At 33.1% G+C, this 6,000-nt stretch overlaps 1 non-coding gene across 1 annotated transcript; it reads right to left on the bottom strand.

The window, feature by feature from the left end:
- Positions 1-2,603: 2,603 nt before the first annotated feature.
- Positions 2,604-2,675, bottom strand: Trnae-cuc. The gene has a single exon. It is a non-coding gene; the product is annotated as a tRNA-Glu (tRNA).
- Between the last annotated feature and the right edge of the window lie 3,325 nt (positions 2,676-6,000).

Below are 6,000 nucleotides of genomic sequence, written 5' to 3'. Positions count from 1 at the left end.
GATGCGATATCGACAATATAATCATTGTGAAACAGCACCGCTCTAGTTATTGAAGCCACCTGTCTTATATTAGCGGCTGCTAATCGCATCACGTTTAATGCGATTTCAAAGACCGTTACAATAATGGCATCGTTAGCTTTATCGTCTTGTTGAACAGATCTGCTCGTGCTTCGGTTTCTTGTGACGTAGGGCTTTAAACCATACTATTTTGTACATTTTATTGTTTGATTGCATTTTTCTCGTCTATCTCTTCATGTCAGTCCCTCATATCTGACGATTGTGGACAGCATCAGGGCAAGATTTGGCGCAGATGGTCTGCCTTCATCGTTTCGATCCAGCGCGCCTCTCATCACCAACCTTATTAGTACTAACTCTACTATATCTTGCTCCAATTAAATATTTAACACGTCTTCAGTGGGTTAAAAGCCGTGTGTCATGAAATAGCCAGAGAATGGTTTTAAACGCAATTAAATAAAGACAATGATTCTGGAAAACCAAGCAGAGCATTTAGTTGTTGGAATTAGGGAAAGAGGCCAGCCGCCTACGACACGAAAGTTCTAGCCAAATAAGTTTAGTGTACTTTTGTTTTACTAAAAGTTCGCTAGAATCGTCCTGACTATTCCTGTGATACGATTGTTTTTCATTTCGTTTCTGTATTTTTCCGGTTGCAGAAAATATAATAAATACCCAATTAAATTTTAAAATATTTTTGACAACTTTCAAACTTTTACATTAACTCTATTCAGCAAGGAAAAGATTGCAATGCTGTTTGTACTAAAGTTAAACAAAAAACTCCCATTTCCGTTACTATAATTTATCATCCCAAAGGAAATATATGAAAATATGTTTTAAAACTGGATCAATCATTTAATTTGATCTAATTCCACTCGTACCGCAGCAACTAAGATACGAGTCCGAATAAATGTTACAGAAAATACAAATATCATAAAAGTGATTATGATCAAGGCGCCCTACTTAGTATACTAGAGCACGCCTTCCGTCTCCATTTATTAAAAATTATCGTTCACGAAGATTGATGGCACGTTCCTTTGATGACCATTACGTGGATCAGTGTTTGGAGGTTATTTTTCTAACCCTGCCCATGAACTCGAAATGGGATGACGAATGTGGGTCGAATAGACCGGATTGTGATGAGTTATTTATGTACATGGAATGGTGTTTCGTAAACAGACCAGATAGTTAATGCTTGCTTGTTTTCTTACATTCGTATTTTATTGGATGTTTGGTTTATCAGAATATCTTAAAACTGAGGGAATTGGTTCATATCCTTAAATCATTGACAGATGTACGATATATCGGTTTTCGTTTTGGTCCATCTGCTGCAGCAATTGATCAATTGATCAAATAACAAAAAACAGAACATTGTATTAATCAAAAAAACCTCAACTAAGTAACCACTACTCAAACATATTTCTTTATTTTTACGGGTGTGTGAATAATGTACTTAACGTCTCTGTCCCTTCAATTGGCACAATAGTTAAGCAATTGCAATAGCACTACACTAGCTAAGCATTATAAAACATTTTCTACCAAGTCGCACAAGAAAGCTGAAAGTTTCCGTTACCTAAATCTACTTACGGCTACATCATAGATAAAAACATTAAAAACGTCTACCATTCCAAAAACTAGAAATGGGACATAATATTTTGACTGGCGTGACCGTCTCAACGGACGGGCACTTCACTTTTACAAAATAAAGATTTTTTATGCTCATCATAGAGTTGTCATAAATACAAGTCGTCCAGACGTTTACATGTTTACTAGAAGTCACAGACAGTTAAGACATTTCCGGGCTTTTGACAATTACACATGCATGAAACATCTTTAGAAAATTATATAGGTGTACGCTGTGTGAAATGATAAAGAAATTCATTATAATATTATCACTCGTTATAATTTCTCATTTATTTTTTTGTACAAAAATGGCATTAAATAATAAGGTTAAAATCACGTTACATGCTTCGCTTAGTTTGAGACTAGATGGCGTTGTGTCAAAGTTGTGGTTTATTAATATATAAAAAAGTAAAGTAACTTTGTTTTAGGGAACAAACTACATTGTTTTTTTTATGTATAATTCGTTATGTCTCAAATTGCTGTAATTAGTGACATGCCATTATAAATAAATGTATGATCTACAACTAACGAAAGTTAAAAAATTAGGAAAACCAAAATCTGTTGTTATCGGGGTTAATTTGCGATTTTCGTACCCTGTTTTCCAACCGACTGCCAAAGAAGAAGGTTTTTAATTCGTCTGAAATTTCAACATGTTTATTACCTCCAATTTCGAACCGGTTTTGATGGTTTTTTTTCCTTTGTCGAGTATAAATGCTCCCCGTGCTATAAATAGGTTTGTTAAAAAATTTCGAGTTTACGTCAGAAAATTTCATACAAAAATGTATGTGTTTTTTTACAAGCCCGTCATAAAAAAAACATACCTAGTTGCTTTATGAAACTTTCTGGGGCATGTTGACAAACTATAATCGTGGCGACCGAAATTACCTTGGGTTATGATTTAGAATTAAGAGCCACAAAATATGTTGCCTATTTAATTAATATTAAAAAAATCGCAATGTGTCATTACATTCCGATACCGGGAATCGAACCCGAGCCTCCTGGGTGAGAGCCAGGTATCCTAGCCACTAGACCATATCGGATTGTGAGCAATTAGGGAAAACATCACAGTGCTATCTGAGTTGTTTCACAAAATAAATGCGCCATTTTTTTTAAAATACTTTATTATTATTATTATTTTATTTATACACCAATTTTACAAAAAATCAACAAATTGCCAATATGTTAATAGTTTGTTGAGGAAATTAACGCTCTTGTACTTTATACCTGATGAGATTTTTTTTATGTAAAACCAATGTCACTGCCATGTTACATATTAATTTCGTTACCAGGAATCGAACTCAAGACTGCTTAGTAAAAGAGATCTCTATTATATGTTAATCCAATATAATCACATCCACATCGGATTTCAAAAACTTATACTCAGTTTAATTTGTGTCTACAAATCTGCATGTTCAATTATTTAAAATAATATTGATCGGATTCAATTGCTGTTCAGCCCTCTTCCTCTCTCGTAAATTTTGCGTGCCCGCCAGGGTCCATATTTTATCTTAACTTGTATTTTACCATCCTTGTGCTTAACATATGGAATGCAATAAATAATTGAGTATTGAGTAAATGTTTCAGACTAACGACACTTATTATCTCCATGACATGGTTAGATTGACATAAACCTCAAAAACATACATTGGGCACCAATCGGTGTATTATTAATACTACATTTTATTGAACCTCACTCTATAGTTTACAACTCTGAGATTTAACAGCCCATCTGTCATAGTATTTGGAGCAAAAGTATTGCAGTTTTAATGACGTCAGGAGCCACGAATAGTCGCGTCAGTAGCAAGGAGTTGTGTTGGTTGTGTAATGCATCATAACATTGCATCCGGCGAGCTGGTAACCTCGGGAGAGTGACGTCATTGGATAGGTCGATGTACTGTTGGCTAACTTTGTTCGATGTGGGGTGCTCTTGGTAAACGAGATGCAGTGATGTGATGGTGGATTGGATTAAATTTCACACTATTCGTATTCTCCTATGCATTTTGCCAACATTGGACAAACAACATAGAGCCCAGCTCTAGGACGCCACCACCACATCACAGAAACACTTGCATTTGTAAGATAGTAACCGCAACTATAACTGTATTACTTTACAAGTTTGTGGTGGTTTGCTCCTGAACATAACTCGTGCTTGTATTTCTAAGAATGTGTATCCAAGTTAATTATGTTTCAACTCACTAAGTAGAGTCAAAGTCAATTTTTTTATTTCAATTAGACCGTATAGTATATGGCACTTTTGAACGTCAAACAATTTATTTAAACAATATTAAAATCTAGTGTCAGTCTCCTATTGAAGCTACCGCTCGATTGGAAGTTAGATTCTCATGGAGAAGAACGAGCAAGAAACTCAATGGTTACTCTTTTTCGCAATTATTAGTTATTTAAAACCAGTTTTTTAAATTAAAAATTACCGTCTGAACTGACAGGCTAGGCTAGTTGAGGCTGATGAGTGAAGGTAAACTAATCATCATCATAGTCACTTTAATAAGCATATTTGCAGACAATGATGGATTATATAATTCATTTTTATTGCTCAATTCTTGTTAAACACATGGACCCAGTAATAAGCCAGGAAAAAAAAACTCTGACTAAATAATTTTAACACGAATGTTTATATTATTTTGTCTGTATTCCGAGAAACAAGTGACCGAGATAATAACACTATGGGACATTCACAAAAATTATGATAGAGCGAATTGGCTAAACTCCACCACCTAAGATAAATTGTCAGATATCTCAAATTATTTCGACTGTAATAGATTAATACTGCTTTATTATAATCTCTTTTATGTAACCTCCTTTGAAATATTTGAAGGCAAATTTAGTGTCCCGCGGAAAATTACTTTTAAGCAGGTTTTACATCAACCTTTATTCACATAAGTGTAACTACAAGCTAAAAACAATGTATAATAATTAAGCTATAATTTCGTTACTCGTTAATAACTCATTCAGTACCAAATAGCCTTGTGGATCATTTTTACGATCATTAATTTGATACCAAAAAATATTAATATAATAGGTTTATGCTAGGAATATTAATTTCGAAAAATAAAACATAAATAAAACCTATAAATGATAAAATGAACAAAAAAGAGGATTTATTGTCCTTCTTGCTTACAATGACAGGCTGAAAAACTATAAAAAAGTAAGTTACGCGTCAGTCTTTTGAATTCAGAACTACAATTTATACGTACTTTTTATGGCGGCAGTAAAAGTCTTAATCAAAACAATTTTTTGTTTTATTTGTTTTTAATAAGCTAAACCCACAGAATTATCCGATGGTATGTCATATCCATTTTTTTATTAAAATGTATGTAGAACACTTTTGGTTGAAGAGCAATTTTGATAATAAATTTTTAATATTATATCTAGCTTATGTTTTTTTTATCATTACTGTAAGAAAATATATTTCATAATTAAAAATCATTCATTGGAAATATTTGAAATATGGATACCCATGTTTCAAATATTTCGCTACTCTAATAGTTGTTGATTAAAATATATTAAGTCAAACTACATACCTAGTTTACACAAATCAAATTTAAATCACTTACTTATAAAATTATAACTTACAGAACGATTTAGTTTTCAAACCAAGCGATGTACACTCCATCCTAAATCACAAGCAAAGCCCGTAATATTCGTCATTGTAACTACACCATCCGAGAAATGGATAATAATTTATCTGTCAAAATAACTTTTTTATAAATCCCAACAAATGAGGCACAGATTCCGCCGATATGATCCGGCTGACATATTCATGAATTAGTATTCGCGATTAAGGTAACCTACTTCGTTCCAACACCTCTTTCCTCAAATGAGTTTAATCATTACAAAGAAAACAAAAGTAGCAAATGTTTCGAATGATTATCACTATTTTCTGACATTACAAATGTCGAGTTAAAACACGCTCGCATTTTTTAGATCGATGTAAATTCATAATAAAATTGTGGGAATATCTGTCCGTTTGTTTTAATTCGCAAGTTTCTGTAATATTTGTGTGTCGCATAACAAATGTTAAAACACCAGTTTCTGTCAGTCTGTCGGTTCGAACATTGCTGGTGTTATTTTATCTTGTTTATTCAAGGGTCTGACAATCGAATTAAGTCTATTTTTTATGTTGCTTCGGTTTGGTATGATAGCTGGCAACAAAGAACCAAATACCTATCTGTGGCATCAACATTTATTGTCAACTGAGAGGGATTAAATGCCGTCTAATTATACATTGTGTAATAGCATAATATTTCGATCATATCTTCCCGGCTTCTGAAGTTGTTTTACGTTCTATAACAATTCATTTATTTCGAACTCATGACAATCATAGTTTCACTTCATTTTCTTCGTGTT

Source organism: Trichoplusia ni, chromosome 15 (assembly GCF_003590095.1).
Source record: "Trichoplusia ni isolate ovarian cell line Hi5 chromosome 15, tn1, whole genome shotgun sequence".
NCBI lineage: Eukaryota > Metazoa > Arthropoda > Insecta > Lepidoptera > Noctuidae > Trichoplusia > Trichoplusia ni.
Note: the sequence above shows the minus strand (reverse complement) of the source record. Positions and strands in the feature narration are given on the sequence as shown.